The sequence below is a fragment of the Onychomys torridus genome, chromosome 9 (assembly GCF_903995425.1).
Source record: "Onychomys torridus chromosome 9, mOncTor1.1, whole genome shotgun sequence".
Classification (NCBI taxonomy): Eukaryota; Metazoa; Chordata; class Mammalia; order Rodentia; family Cricetidae; genus Onychomys; species Onychomys torridus.
In genome coordinates, this window is record NC_050451.1 from 108,915,757 (window position 1) to 108,931,023 (window position 15,267).

At 48.2% G+C, this 15,267-nt stretch overlaps 1 protein-coding gene across 4 annotated transcripts in view; it reads left to right on the forward strand.

The window, feature by feature from the left end:
* Positions 1 to 1,758: 1,758 nt before the first annotated feature.
* The window catches only part of Farp1 (FERM, ARH/RhoGEF and pleckstrin domain protein 1), a 266,129-nt gene continuing 252,620 nt past the window's right edge, over positions 1,759 to 15,267 (forward strand). For 2 of the 4 annotated variants that reach the window (XM_036199554.1, XM_036199558.1), the window contains exon 1: positions 2,479 to 2,542. The gene's annotated coding sequence lies outside the window, so the exon portion shown is untranslated. Of the gene's footprint in view, positions 1,959 to 2,478; positions 2,543 to 2,788; positions 3,012 to 15,267 lie in introns of those variants that run through there. The other 2 variants (XM_036199556.1, XM_036199557.1) reach the window with 2 other exon arrangements.

Here is a 15,267-nt window from a genome sequence, read left to right on the forward strand (position 1 = left end):
GTATTTGTGTCTCCCCAGGAAAAGCGTGTCACAGAACTACAGGCATGGGCCACCTTTTAAGAAATAAAATTAATAAGAGGGATAATAACAGGTGACCCCAAAACCCCACCAATAGTCTAGGACATTGTGTTTATATTCTGAAGTGATTCACAGCGACAAGAGACACCTTAGGTTTGGTGCTGCAGTAATGGAGACAACCTGAAGCGTGCATTCTACCACAGAGGTCCTTTGGGCCACCTCACTCATCCCAGGCTGGCCTTGAACTCACAGAGATTCACCTGGCTCTGCCTCCTGAATGCTGGGATTAAAGGCGTGCGCCACCACCGCCCGGCTTGTTTGCCTTTTTGTAATACCAACCATTTTGCTTTTATTCATGATACACAGCACTTTACGGCTAACACAGTCCCTGGACCAACCAAAACATGCCACCTGGAATGTATTAGAAACAGACTGATACAGACTCTGCATGGGAACAAGATTCCCAGGTGATTTTTCCATCTCAGCTACAGGGGTTGTTAGCAAAGTGGGCCACACACTGGAAATCCCCTGCAGTAACTTTAAAAATATGGATGTCATGTTACAGCTTTAGGGATCAGTCTTGGGCATTGTCTTCTTGTTCCTGTGAAGAGACTCAGTGAATCTGAGGTCAGAACCTAACAACCTAGATGTGAGGACTTGGTAGGACTGGGGCTATTAAATTAATTTGTATTCCTTCTCTGGGCCTAGTGGTTCAGACTGTAATCCCAGTGCTTGAGGGGGGAAAGCATGAGGACCAGCCTGGGCTACATAAGGAACCTCTTTCTGGGGAGGGATGAGGAGGAATTTCCATTCCTTAAAAGTGAGTACTGTTGCTGCTGCTGCTGGGGGTTCAGCCACTACACTTAAGAAAATTACTGGATGAAAATAGCTCATCCATACTTGTAAAGCCACACACAGTTTGGCCACAGGACCAGCTTCCGACCCACCCATTTTCTTTCCCGCAAACTACCCAAGGCCTGTCTGTTTCTCCTGAGCCAAGGGAACTTGACTCAGTGTGCAGCAGGAAATTAAGGGCCCCAGTCGGCACGGACTGGGGCTTTCTACCCTCATGATGAAACGATTCATCTGGGTGCCCCTCTCTGGGTAGGAGCTTTCCTATCTCAAGTCTCCCTTCCCACGGGGACAATTTCCATTTGGCTAAACAAAGTAGCCTCTCCTGTAAAATGTGTCCCTTGAGCCTGAGGTCAGTGAACTGCCCCAGGGCCCAAAGTGACCACCAGATTCTGAGCCAGACTGGCGCTAGAGGCGGGGACACAGCAGCCTCTGGATCCAGCAGAATGAAGCTTTCGTGTTTCAAAGAGAGCAGAAGCTGGGAAGGGGTATGATGGAAAACAAAAACAAAAACGAAAAACTAGCACCTGGTGGGTGGGGCCGTGACTGAAAGTCACCTAGAGTCCTAGGCCTTCTCTGTCCTGATTCTTCCGGCTATATCACCAAGTTCTGGAAAACAGGATGGGATCAAACACCTGCAAGCCACCCTCGCAGGGCACTCTGCTGTCCCCTGGCCGAAGGGTGATGGGGGTGGACACTGGCGTGGGATTCCCTCTGGTGGTGGACTCTGGGCCCAGGCAGCATCAGAGGTGGCACCTGAGCCTCTAGTATTGAATCCCGCGCAGCTTAGGGTGTGCCGGAAGCCTGCGCGAGTGGCCCGGGCGCGGCGGGAGGCGGGGGGGGGGGGGGTGTCTCTGCAAAACGTTTTCCACGCGACGTCGCAGCCCTATGTCGGGCTTCCAAAAGCGACCTGAGGAGTCGGTGCCACGGATCTCCCGCCAGCTTCTGCTGGCTCCTCTGGTGCGCGGGTCTTCGGCCCTCCACATTTCCACTCACCCGAGACCAGGGCTGGTGTCTCCGCGGTGGCTCTTCTTCCCGCGCTCGGCTTGGTGGCGCAGCTCAGACACCGGCTCTGGACGCACGCCCAAGTAAGGCACCGCTTCTGGGCGGGCAGGGTCCACCTCTCTGCGCACCTGCCTCCCGGGCGGAGCGGGGCGGGGCCGGGTGCGCCGGCGCAGGTCACGGCTCGGACGCTGGAGGGGGCTGTGGTTCTCCGCTGTCCCTAGGCTGTGCCCAGGCTCCCCCTGCCGAGGGCCCGGCCCAGGCCCAGGGAGGGGCGGTGGTGGCCCGCACTTCCCGCTCGCCAGCCTTGGAGGCGGCTGGTCCCCGCGCGGGCGCAGCAGCTGCGGAGAGCGGGGAGCGGGGTGAAGGCGCGGGGCGGGGACGCGGCCGCCGCCCGCTCTGCGCCGCTCCTCTCCGCGCGAGTGGCGCTCCGGCCGGGCGTCGAGGCGGCCGCGGCGACCCAGAGCGCGCTCCCCACCCACCCCGCCCGCTCCGCCCTCCCCTCCGCCCCGCGCCACCTTTGATGGCTCGGACCTCGGCCGGCCGCCGCCTGCCTAGCTCGCACGCCCGCCGCCCGCGGGGACCCCTCGCTCGCCGCCGCCGCCGCGCCCTCGCCAGCCCTGCAGCCCGCAGCGCGCAGCCGGGACCCGGAGCCGCCGGAACCGCCGAGGTAGGAGGCGCGCGGCGAACAATGACCGCGGCTGGAGGGCGGCCGCCACGGTGGACCCGGCCGCGGAGGCAACTTGTGCGAGTCCCTGCGGCCGCGGCCCGGGGTGCGGGCCGAGCTGGCTGCGGGGTCCGTGGGGACGGTCCCGCCCGCAGCCGGCGGCCTCAGGGCCCCGCAACAATAGCGGGAGCCGGAGCTCCCGGGTCGCCGTGGCGCTCACCTCCGCGGACCTGGGCTGCGGGGCTCCGGGCTTGTGGGTTCCCCCCTTGGCCTCCACTCTGCGGGCGCCCTTCCCCCGCTTCCTCCCTTCCCACCCTGCCGGGTGACAGCGACCCCGACGCCTCTTCCGGACCTCGGGCTGCAATCTCGGCCCTAGAGGACAGTTCCCAGGCCGCCGAGGTGGGCCGATGGCGCGGGTGCCACTGTGCCGCCGGGTCACCGCAGCTCGCCCACGCGCGGCGAGAGCTTCCCGGTGGGTGACAAAGAGGAACACACCCTCTTAAGTTAGATATTTCTCTTTGCTGCATGCCTTATAGAGGGGAAAGTTTTTTTTTTTTTTCTTTTTTGAAAGCACAGGATATGTATTTTTTTCCCCTTATTTTTGTGCGTGGGGCATTTCAGAACTTCTGATTATGATTTTTACGATTTAAGTTCGGGAAACTTTAGCCGTGGGAGCCATCCGGAACCCTCTGATTGAGTGCTTTATACTTCGGAGTCCTGGAGAGGGTACAGGCTTCATTGAGGGGACCCGGAGACTAGCTGCTGGTGGAGATTTTTGTAGAATCTCCTAAAAAAAAAAAAGAGGGAAGTACGGTTCACAAAGAAACGAGGTTTGAGACGAGCTGGTGGAGATGTGGGAGCGAGTGACTGCCTCTCATCTGGAACAGTTTACGGTGCTCAGCCTCTCGCACCCCTCCCCCTCTCCGGAGTTCGGTGGCCTAGGGCTGTTTCATTTATTTTTGTTACAGCCTTTCTCCTTGCTAGTTTCCCGCGTTTGACTCCCTTAGCCCTGGCCCCTGGCCTTGGGTACCCCGGAGACTTCCATCCCCTCCTTCCAGCAGGCAACGTTTTTGAGTCTAACCTCGACCCCGCGTTGGGCCAGGTTTAATGTGCTTTACACGTGGGGACTTGCCAAGCCCACTTCAGAACATTTCCCCAGTGCTGTCTTGCTTTCCTTTTTTTCTATGTGAACAAGGAATGGAGAAAGAAAGAAAGCGGGGGGGGGGGTGGGGTAGGGGGGGTGCTTTTGGGTTCTGGTAGCTTTAATGGGGAGTTGCCTTAAAAATTGGTTTGGTTTTTTAAGGATAAGGTGGGGCTTTTCTGGAATCCCTGATGTCTTCCCTCAGCCTCCCTGTTCTTGCTGGGGCCTTCTCCTCGGCTTTTCAGGTGGGTGGGTCCCTGACAATGCTTGTCTTCCGTGGGTATGGCATCCACACAGCTCACTTTATATTCCTGCAGCATCGGACTGCAGCAAGACACTAATATTGGACCTACTCCAAGCACAACGAAACGTTTGTGTTTTTAGTATGTCTGGCTAATAGCTCTGCTTCTGGGTAAAATAAATAGAAGCATTATTGGGCAGTGACTGGTCTACTGGGGGAGTTGGTGTTGTAGATAGTGAGCAGATGTCTGCCAAGCCCACAGGAAGCTAGAAATATTTGATCATCGATGAGGTAACTACCTCCTGGGGTGAATGAAGAACTGTGGTATGCTCCTCTGATTGGGGTATGCTGTTAGATGTAGGAGTTCTGTATGTTGGGGATCCTCCTCAAGTTAGGTATACAGTGCAAACATCACCCTCTCCACCCCCACTTCCTTTTGAGACCTGATCTTGCAGTGTATCCCTGGCCAGCCTAACAAGAGATCCTCCTGCCTCAGCCACCCAGAGTGCCAGGGTTATAAATAGGTGTGCATAGATGACACCTGTTTATAATGAACTTTTTCACATTGATATTCTTTTTCTGGGCATTGATATTGGGATCATTGTTTTGGACAATGTTTTTATTTTGCTTTTCATTAAAGGAATTATCCAAGGGAAAATATTTAAAGATATAGATTAAAAGTAGTATTGAAAAGGTTGAGGTGTGGAGGCCACATAGGGAATCCTGGCATTCTGGGGGCAGAAGCAGGAGGCTCATAAATTCCAGGCCAGCCTTGGCTAAATAGTAAATTCAAGGTCAGTCTTAACTCTAATCTCAGTAACAGAATGGGGAAAAAAAGAAAAAGAAAAAAAAGGAAAATTAATGCTTAATAGTTTATTTCACTTGGGAAAATGAATAGATGAACTCTAGATAGGAAAGACAAAATCTAATTTTTGCATGCTGGTTTTACTTTGGAAGACCAGCCTGGGGATATCTCAGGACCAAGGAGACTGACTTCGTAGGGACTTTGTGCTTTGCTGGCTTGATGCACTGGGCATCTTACACCAGTCTTTTGTGGCTGGCTTTGTTCATGGCAGAGAATTAGTATTTTTGAGAACTGCATTTTCTTCTCTAAAAGACAATGCTAACAATAAAAAATAGGACCCACAGCCCTGTGACATTGTCCTTGGAGTCTTTTCTTCCAAGGGCTGGCAGTTTTGCCCAGTGTTGGTGGCATCTTGCCTGGGAGAGGAGGAGGGACTCAGGGGGTTGTAAGTCTTCCTGGCTGTGTTTCTCCTGTGCTTTGGCACTTTTGATGGTCAGGAGATGTAAGCTTGCTGGGTGAAGTGTTGGTCTTGGGTTCGGTCCCTAGCTGCCAATAAACCAGGTGTGCTGGCACATGCCTGTAATACTGGCACTGTGGAGGTGGAGGTGTTCAAGGTCATCCTTGGTTATAATTGCATAATGAGTTTGAGGCCAGCCTGGATTTTACACACACACACACACACACACACACACACACACACACACACATATACACATATGCGCGCGTGCTCGAGAGCTTTCCCAGTGGGCCCTTGAACACATGTGGTTGCACTGTTTTTTCTTGCCTTTTAATGGCTGACATTTATGCTGAGGCATTTCTCTATCATAGTCTTTGGCCTTCACTGACACAAGTTTGGTTGTAACCCTCGTTAACCTACACTTCCATGTAGCCAAGGTAAGGCAGATGGTTTCCATTAAGATTGCTGGAGGCCGGGTGGTGATGGTGCACGCTTTTAATCCCAGCACTAGGGAGGCAGAGGCAGGCGGATCTCTGTGAGTTCGAGGCCAGCCTGGGCTACAAAGTGAGTTCCAGGAAAGGCACAAAGCTACACAGAAAAACCCTGTCTCGGAATACACCCCCCACACACACACAAAAAAACAACAACAACAAACAACCAAACAAACAAAACAACAACAACAAAACCCCATGGTACTCTGAGCATGCCACTGATGAAATAAAAAAGGACCAGCCATGCACCTGGCTAACATCGGTCTTGTGAACTTTCAGTGGTGTTCCATTGTGGTGTGGAAATTATAGACTGAAATAACAGACTGGAATTAGTGTGGGATTCATCACCTACACAGAATTAATTTCATGTGTTAAACTGTCACTTGTGCATACATTAAAACAAATATTCCACAGGCCCAGCTAGGTTGCCTGTAATGAACCCTGTCATGTGTTAGTAAACTCAGTGTGGCAATAGTCACTTTGTTTTGCCTGAAGACTTTTGGAGAAATGCTTTTCATAAAGGTGATTTATTACCAACTCCAAAGGAAGACTTAGAAGTCAGTAGTAGGACACTTTCAGTTTTTCCTTCTCAACAGGGTTATTTCCGGATGTAGGATAGTGCCTGGAACACAGCAAATCCTTGATTAAACATGTGCTGAGTGAATAAACATGCCTAGCTTTTTCTTTTAAATTAGTTCCTGGGATTGATTGATTGATTGATTGACCAAATGATTTTATGGGAAACTTGATCTTAGCAGCAATAGATTGCAGTTCTGGGGATATGAGAATTTGACATTTGATTTTATATTCATTTCTTTGTAATTGAGCTATTTGGTCCTCTAAGCTGGCTGACATGTACATAAAAATGATTCAGTGAAAACATGGAGAAAATAAAACTTACCTGTAACCTACCACCTCCTACCAAACACTTCTGTTAATATTTTCATTTGGTCACTTAACCCCAACTGGAATGGATTTCTGCCCTTTCCTCCTGTTCTTGCAGGATAGGGCCGCTGTGCTCTGTGCTCCTTGTGTGCAGAAGTTATTTGGATGTTTGCCTTCCTGGGAGCGCTGTCTCTTAGAGTTCCCTGAGCGCATCTGTCCATGGTCACCTCCCTTTTGAACCCCTTGGTTGCCTTTGTTTCAGAAGGATGGATCTCCAGGGTTCCAGGGTTTGGAACCCTCAGCGGTGCCGTCTCTGTCACTCAGTGGCTGTCTGTTCCTTGTGAACAGCCCGGCTTTTCTTCTGGCACTCTGCAGTTTTGCTGTAATGGGCACAGGTGTCATTTCGCCCCTGCTTTATAGTTATTCCTGTCTTTCTCTCTCCTCTACGGTCTTAGTTAGCTTCTTTCCAGGGGGTTTCTTTCTGCTCCTCAGTGATGTTTACAGTACCTGGGTTGTGATACCAAGGTGTAGCCACCAGGTTGTTTTTGAGTTTGGTGCTCATGAACAAAGTTCTTAAGGACACCTGTAGAGCGGTCTTTGGAAGTAAGTTTCCATCATTTGTGCTTTCTGAGGGGTTTGCCTGTTTTGTGTTCCCACCTCCCAGGTTCCAGGAACTACTGTGACTGCTGTTTGCCTGCACTTGAAATTGTCAGCCTTTTTTGTTTTAGCCCCTTAGGGGTATATGCAGTGATAGTGTGAGGTGGTTCTAGTTTATAGTTTCCTGTTGACTCTTGAAATTGTTCTGTGTGCTCCCCAGTCAATTGTATGTCTGCTTTTTGTAAATGTCTACTACAGTGTGTGTGTGTGTGTGTGTGTGTGTGTGTGTGTGTGTATGTGTGTATGTGTTCTGTAGTTGTATTCAGTTCACTTGTCATGAGTAAACTGCATACACCCAATACCACCTCGTTTATGGCTGTGACTCTCTACATCTCTAGATACACATCCTTTGTTGCATCTGTGTCCTGTGAATATTTTCATCTGTTCATGTATTTTATCCTCATCACCTTTTAATTCCTTATTGTATCTCTTTGTACTAGTTGGCGCTAGTTGGCAGCCTGAGGACAACTTGCTGGAGCTGATGCTCCTTGTCAAGCTTGGCAACAAGAGCCTTTACCTGCTGGACCAGGTCACCAACCCCTCTTCATTTTTTGTTGGTATCTTTTGAAGAGCAGACTTTTTTTTTTTTTTTTTTTTATAGTCTGAATCGTTAATGTACTAATGGTCAGGAAATGTGTTCAGTTCTGGGGAAAATAATATTTCTTGTGTGCACAGAAGGGATAAATTACTCTGGCTACCATATTTCTTGGGACAGTTTTGTTCTTCCCCAAATAAACTCACTTGGAAAGACTGGAGATGGGAAAAAAAAATCCTGGTTATTTTGGAAATAGAGATAAATGGGTGGTTGGTTAATATTGAAAACAAGTAAATAGATTTCTAAGATAAAATTCAAATTAGGTTGTGTTGTTTCACAGATGGGAGGATTTTGAGAAGGAAGTTGTTTTGAAATCAGTGAAGAACAATAACAAACTGAGACCCTGGGCAGAAGCAAGTTTCAGCATTCTGTTTTTAAAACTCATTTGTAGCAGGACATGATGGTAAATGCCTTTAATCCCAACACTCTGGAGGCAGAGGCAGGTGGATCTCTGTGAGTTCAAGCCTAGCCTGGTCTACATAGTGGTGAGTTCAGGACAGGCAGGGCTATATAGAGAAACCCTGTCTCAAAACAACAATAACAACAAGAAAAAATTATTTGTGTTTGTGTGTATGCAAACGCAGGTGCCCACAGAGACCAGAGGCGTTAGATATTTCCAGAACTGGAGTTGTAGGCAGTTGTGAACATCCCAGTTTGCGTGCTGATAACAGAATATGGGTTCTCTACAAGAGCAAAGCATGTCCTTAACCACTGAACATCTATAGCTCCTTAGAATTCAAGAATTACAGCAGTGAGGTACGTTTGGGTGTCTGTCTACAGGTTTGGGTGTCTACAGGTTGGTTTCTGTTTTCCCAGCAGTCTTATCTTTGGAGCATGAGGTAATATTAGGCCAGGAAGATTGTTTCCTAATTTTTGTTTGTCCTGTCCATTTAATATAATGACGGACATCGTTTAACTGGACTGAGAATTTGTAAAACAAGCAGGTGCCATCCAAGCTATTGAGACTCCTGTAGAGGGGCCGAGGTGGCAGGACTTGCCCTTAGCAGGACCCACCCGCAACTGGCTTCCTTTGTTGGGCAGGCCCTATTTTCTCAAACTTCATGGGAACCCGATAATCCCTGTATGCCGGGGGCAGAACGTCTAACGAATGAGGTCTTTAACCTACCAAATAGAGGCTTCTGGTAAAGGTAGGAGGGTTCCCACTTCCTCAGTGTCCAGTGTCCTGAGGAGGAGGAGGAGGGGGAGGGGGAGGGGGAGGGGCAGGGGGAGGGGGGGGGAGGGAGGGGGGGGGGGGGGGGGGGGGGAGGGGGTAGGAAGAGGAACATTCCGTCCTACCCGTCATTCCTAGCATGTTGCTTTCTGCCCCGGGGCTTGTTACCTCCAGTTAGCTGCTGTAGCTGATGGCTCCTGCAACTCCTTGCTTTACCCTGCCGCTTGGTGTTGTTAGAGCGTCAGCGGCTCAGGCTCCTTGAAGCTCCTTTGTTGCTGAGAAAATCTCTTCCCAGCAGCCCCCAGCATCTGGGAAGTTTGCTGATGGGGGTTCTAGAGAATGTTCAAAAAGAGCTTCACAGACTAGGTTGGATGTGGTTTGGGCCAAAGCAGAATAGAGCTAGATGATGGAGCCAGAGCCTGTAAGTGCATTGTAGAGGCCTACGGGCTCCACGCATCCATGCCTGGTTTATTAAGTAGTATTAACCTGCACTAAAAAAAAATGCATTTATTTATTTTCTGTTCCTCCTTGAGTTTGGCCATATCAGGAGGATTCCCATTCAAAACACCACTGAAAGAGTTTATCTTTCATCTGCCGTATAACACAGTCTTTGAGAAAACTTTTCTAATCATTTTCTGTGGAAAGTGATGGTTAATCTCAGTTGTGAGATCTCTAGTGAGATCTCCAACCACCAGGGTGGGAGATGGCCTCAGGGGATTATGTGTATTATGTTAATTGAGGTGGGAATACCTGCCCACTGTGGGTGATGCCATCCCCTGGGCTGCAGCTCTTGGGCTGAATGGAGAGAGGGAGTCAGCAGCAGCTGGTGTTCCTTTCTCTCTGCTTCCTTACTGTGTTATGGGTGTCACATAACCAGCTGTTCTAAACTACTACTGCTTTGGTGTCCCCGGGTGCTGAGATGAACTGTGAGCTGAAATAAGCCCCCTCTCCCTTAAGTTTTGGTTGGGGTATTTTATCATAGCAACAGGAAAAGAAACTTAAGACAGTGGGCGTGTCAAGTTGCTCTGAGAAGCAAACTGTTTTTAAGGACTGTTTGACGAACTTTGCAAACCAAAATATCCTTGAATTTGATCTCTTGGTGGTGCATTGCTGTGCCTCATCTCCGAGTGACCTTTGGCAGTTTAGATCTCACTTGGAAGAGGTGGTGCCTGCTGTTTCTTTTACCTGGGATGGCGTTCACATGAGCGTTGATATTGTTGAAGAGTTGGCGAGGACTTTCGTCTGGGGGTTAGTATATTTTCTTTTCTATTCAGGGCCTCAGTTTTCTAGTATCAGATTCTAGAGAAGGCCAAATAGAAGGAACTCTTGACTAGAAGAGGAGTCAGATGTTGCAGAATATTTGTGTACACTGTGAAGATGTGTCTTTGCCAAGGCGCCTTCTGATTGGTTTAATAAAGAGCTGAATGACCAATAGCTAGGCAGGAAGAGGTTAGGCGAGACTTTTGGGGACAGAGAGGACTCTGGGAAGAAGAAAGGCACCTCGGGAAACCAGAGGTTTGAGTGCAAAGTGTCCCCCATCGACTCTGTGTCAAAACATGTGGTCTGCAGCTGGTGGTGCTGTTTGGAAGGTGGAGTCTTTAGGAGGTAGAGCCTTGCTGAAGGAATTAGGCTCTTGTGGTTGGTCCATGAAGTTTTTAACAGGGGCGTATTTTCTGCCTGCTGCCTGATTTTTGTTTCTGCCAAGATGTAAGGAGGTGAAGAGTCCCATCTATATACTTCTGCCACCATGGAGCCACCTGTTGCCAGGATGGACTATGTCCCCTCAAACTGTGAGCTAGAGTAAGTCCCTCTCTCCTCCTTCAAGTCATTTCCCGTTAGGCATTTGATCACATAACAAGGAAAGAAACTCACAGAAGAGGTTACTAAATGAGACAGTGATCTTAACTGCATTGTGGGAAAAAAGTGACTTAGTAAGAACACTAATGAATTATATCCAATGAATTACTGTGTAAAAGACTTCCCTCTAAGGCAGGAGGACAGTGGACCAGCAGTTCTCAATCTTCCTAAACCACGCTGTGATCCTTTTACAGTTATAGTGACCTCATGTTATAATGACCCTCAACCACAAAATTATTTCGTTGCTACTTCCTAACTGTAATTTTGCTACAGTTATGAATCATAATGTAAATGTCTGTGTTTTCCAATAGTCTTAGGTGACCCCTGTGAAAGGGTCATTTAAGACCCACAGGTTGAGAACTGCAGCGCTAAGCCAAGCACCCTCTATCTTTGCGTGTTCAGCTAGGCTCACTTGCAAAAAAACATCCCAGTTGGGCTTGTTGACTGTTCATGACCACTCATAGAAAGTAGGGGAGAGCTGGCGGTCCTCACTTGAGTGTACAGCCAGTGCTGGTAACACCTAGTATGCAATGCTGCCCTAATTGCATAGGTTCCTGGGGGAGAGGCTAGGTATACAGGCCAAGAAAGATTGGGAGAGGAGGGGTCCATCTGTATAGCTGTGGGGAATCCCTTATCCCTGCTGGATAAAAACTCTGGTGTGACCTTTTAGGGGAGGAATACCCACACTCCTGTAGGTAACCCCTCACTTATACTCTGTGGATAAGCCCAGCAAACTCGTTGGTTCCCCAGAGTGAACTTTGGTGGAATTGTGTCTTGGTTTGGCATTGTGACCTTAGAAGGAGGGGTAGACATTGTTTGTGTCTTCTCCTGAGAAGGAATTTTAGCAGCAGCTGCAGATAAAAACCATGTGTGCAGACAGTTGTGGAATGTAGATCAACAATATTCTTATCTTTTCATTTAACAGATAGAATCTTTCAAAAGCAATTGAGGCTGGAGACATAGCTCAGTTGTAGAGTGCTTCTCTAGCATGTGTGAAGCCCTATGTAAGAGCCCAAGCATCACCAAAACACCCCCCACCCCCCAAAAAACCTCCTAAGGATCTGGGGGGATGGCTTATTTGGTAAAGAGCTTGCCGTGTAAGCATAAATGTATGGGTTTGATCTTTAGAACAGATGTAAAGATGGGCATGGTGACATGTGCTTATAGCCCTAGCATTGGGGCGGTAGAGGCAGGCGGGTCCCTGTGGCTGCACGACCAGCCAGTGTAGCCCATTTGGCCCCATTTTTAAACTTGTAATGTTCTTGTTGCAATGTTGTACCTAACCGTGGAATGGACATCTCCCTCTGTCTTTTATTTTCACCCCAAAAGAGAAAAGCCTCACCTGAGCCCTGTGCAGCAGGGTGGGAGAGTGTTTGATTCTTACCTAGCTTGCAGCAGCAGACCAAGGAAGAGCGGAAGCGTGGGACCTGAGAGCTGTGGCGCAGCTCCCAGCCCTGCGGCACGGAGCCTTGTGTCTGGTCTCTGCTTTTCCCAGGACATCTAAGCATGCAGTTGCCCAAGATGACAAAACAGGGCATCTCCCTGAAGCTGGAGTTACAGGTCGTTGTGGCTTTAAACTTGCTGTGTAGCTGAGGCTGGCCTTATAAAATCCTGAGCTCCCATCTCTGCCCGCTAAGTGCTGGGATCGCAGGTTTGTGCCACCACACAGGTGCTGCCCTTCTGACCTGGCATCCCGTGTGAGGTGTGTTGTGGGTCATTTGTCACTTATAACAGCGTGTCCTCATAGCCATGTTCTTCCTACTCATGTTCAAACACGCCTGTCGAGGACAAGGCAAGAGCTGGCGCCTGCTTAGTCACCGCAGAGCATCCCTGCACATCTAGAAGGTGGAGTGTGATCAGTGTAGCTGCCTGCATCCCTAGGGAGTCCTGGGAGGGGCTGTGCATAGTGCCCTGCTGTCCCCATTTGTCACAACCACCAGTGACTCTAAGTTGTTAGCTCTCTCAGCCCTCATCCATCTCCAGTGAGTAGAGCCCTTGTGTGATAACTCCAGTTTGTTGACAAGAGAGATACTCAGTTTGGCACACCCAAGCTTGGCCATCCATCAAAGTCCTGGCCGAGGCGATGTCTGTTTCTTCCTTTGGCACACCTTGGGAGGACACTGTTCAAGAGTACAGACATACGGGCTCGGAATGCAGCTCACCTGGAGAGCCCTGTGCAGAGCTCAGGGTTCAGGGGCACCACTGTTAGCATGTACAGCTATTCCCTTATGTCTGACTCGGCTTTTCCTGCATGTCAGAAACCATGATGTCTCAGACTTCAGCCATAGTTTTCCCATGCTGTGGTTGATTAATGAAAGTCTTACGGTGTATCCACGAGGAACCTGGCAGTCCCAACAGTTTAGATTCCGGGGCTCTTCACAAATGGCAAGCAGTGCAAGGGATACCATTTTAAAGATTGAGGTACTTTGCAGGAGGTGTTTTTGTTTGCCTCAGTGAATAAAACAGACAAAGTCCTTGTAGCATAATACATATATATTTCTCTTGGGTTGAGGATTTTTGAGGTTGAAAGGCAGTGCTAACTCTTGGGGTATGAGGTCAAAGGTGTTTAGTGCTCTCAACATTCCAGAGGAAAGCCTAAGTGAGGGCCATGAAGGGTGGGTGGTTCCTTTCTCCTCCAGAGCCCCAAAGACATGCTCTTAAGGTGCTCTAGGCACAGATAAAGAAATGTAACATGAAATCTAAATGGTCTTTTAATAAAAAACCAATAGCCAGACATTGGGGTAAATGCTGAAAGATCAGAGAGACAAGGAACAAGCCACAGCCACATCTTACCTTTAGGACTCCTCAGCCTGAAAAGCCTCTAGCTGAAAGACTTTAGTTCCTGTATCCTCAGGCCTTATATACCTTTCTCTGCCCACCATCACTTCCTTCTTAGAGCTGAGATTAAAGGCGTGTGTGTTTTCCAAGCAAAGTCATGAGATCTCAAGTGCTGGGACTAAAGGCCTGTGACTCTCAAGTATTGGGATTAAAGGTGTGTGCCCCAACTGCCTGGCTCTGTTTCTCTCCTAGACTGAGTCAATCTCATGTAGTCCTGGGTGGCTTTGAACTCAGAGATCCATCTGGATCTCTGCCTCCTGAGTACTAGGATTAAAGCTGTGTGCCACCACTGCCTGACATCTATGTTTAATCTAGTGGTTTATTCTGTTCTCTTATCTTCAGGCAAATTTTATTAGGGTATACAATATATCTCCACATTTCCCCCTTTTTATCTATAATAAAAGAAGGTTATAACTAATATAAAAAACTATATACATTAAGTACAATAAGTATATACAATATATACTGTCAAGAATTACATTAACAATGTCCAGTCTATAAACATTTGACAAATTCAGAGAAAATACTCCATTATCTATCCTATATTGATGAATCCAAAGTGTTGTACCTAATTGACTTTCTATCCTAACTTGTTTTACCTACCCAAAACTATCTTTTGATATCTTTCAAACAATATACTTTACACCTCTTTAGTCAGTTTCTTTTCTAAATTTGTTAACAAGGAAAACTATAACTTTCTAGTCTTCAACTCCCTCAGATACCCAAGAAGGAAATATTACCTAAGTAAGCAGGAAGTGCAAGAAATTGACTTCCAAAAAATATGAGAAATGATAAAAACAGCTGACTGCCTAGACAGTCACCATGGTTCCTCTGCAAAGTTGGGGCATCCATTTTCAGCCTATAGGTCTAGCATATCAGACAGACTTATCTGTGAAGGATTTTCTAAAGGACCTTCTATTGGTGAAATTATTAAGGGGACTCCATGTAGTTAAAAAGGAGGTTTATTTTGTGGCGTAGCTTACAATTGAAGGGATAGGTAGGTTGTAGGGTCTGGGAAAGATGTAGCGCAGTCCGACAGTGTTCTCTGGAGAACTCTGCTTGGTCTACCTCCAGCGTCCAGGGTCCAGGAACCAAGAGAGTCTGCAAATCCGGAACTCGGGTCTTCAGCATCCTCTCTCAGCCCTGCCTTGTAGGCGTGGCCATTACCGAAGCCTCAGTAGGGGTTGGAACTTCCAGGTCAAAGCTGGAATGGCTACCCACTACAACCTTCCTACCTTGTCTTGGCAAGGTTCAGCAGTCCTTTCTTTTGTGTCCTGCTTGTCCATTTGGACAGCATACTGTCAGCAGTTGAGGTAAGCTAACTTTTTCCACAAAGAAAGTAAACTCCATATGGAGTTTCTTCAATGCCCATCATCTTCTCTGAAGTAGATTGGTGCTGCCAGGAGCAGACATGTCTCATTGGCATAAAAACAAACAAACAAAAACAACCAAGAATCTGTGTTATTAAAATATCTTAAATGCCATATTCTGTCTATCTCTGAAGTGTTTGAAGATGACCTGTCTAAAATATATCTGTTTGACCTTGAAAATATATACCTGATATGACTACAAGTTCTATTGTAGTAACTA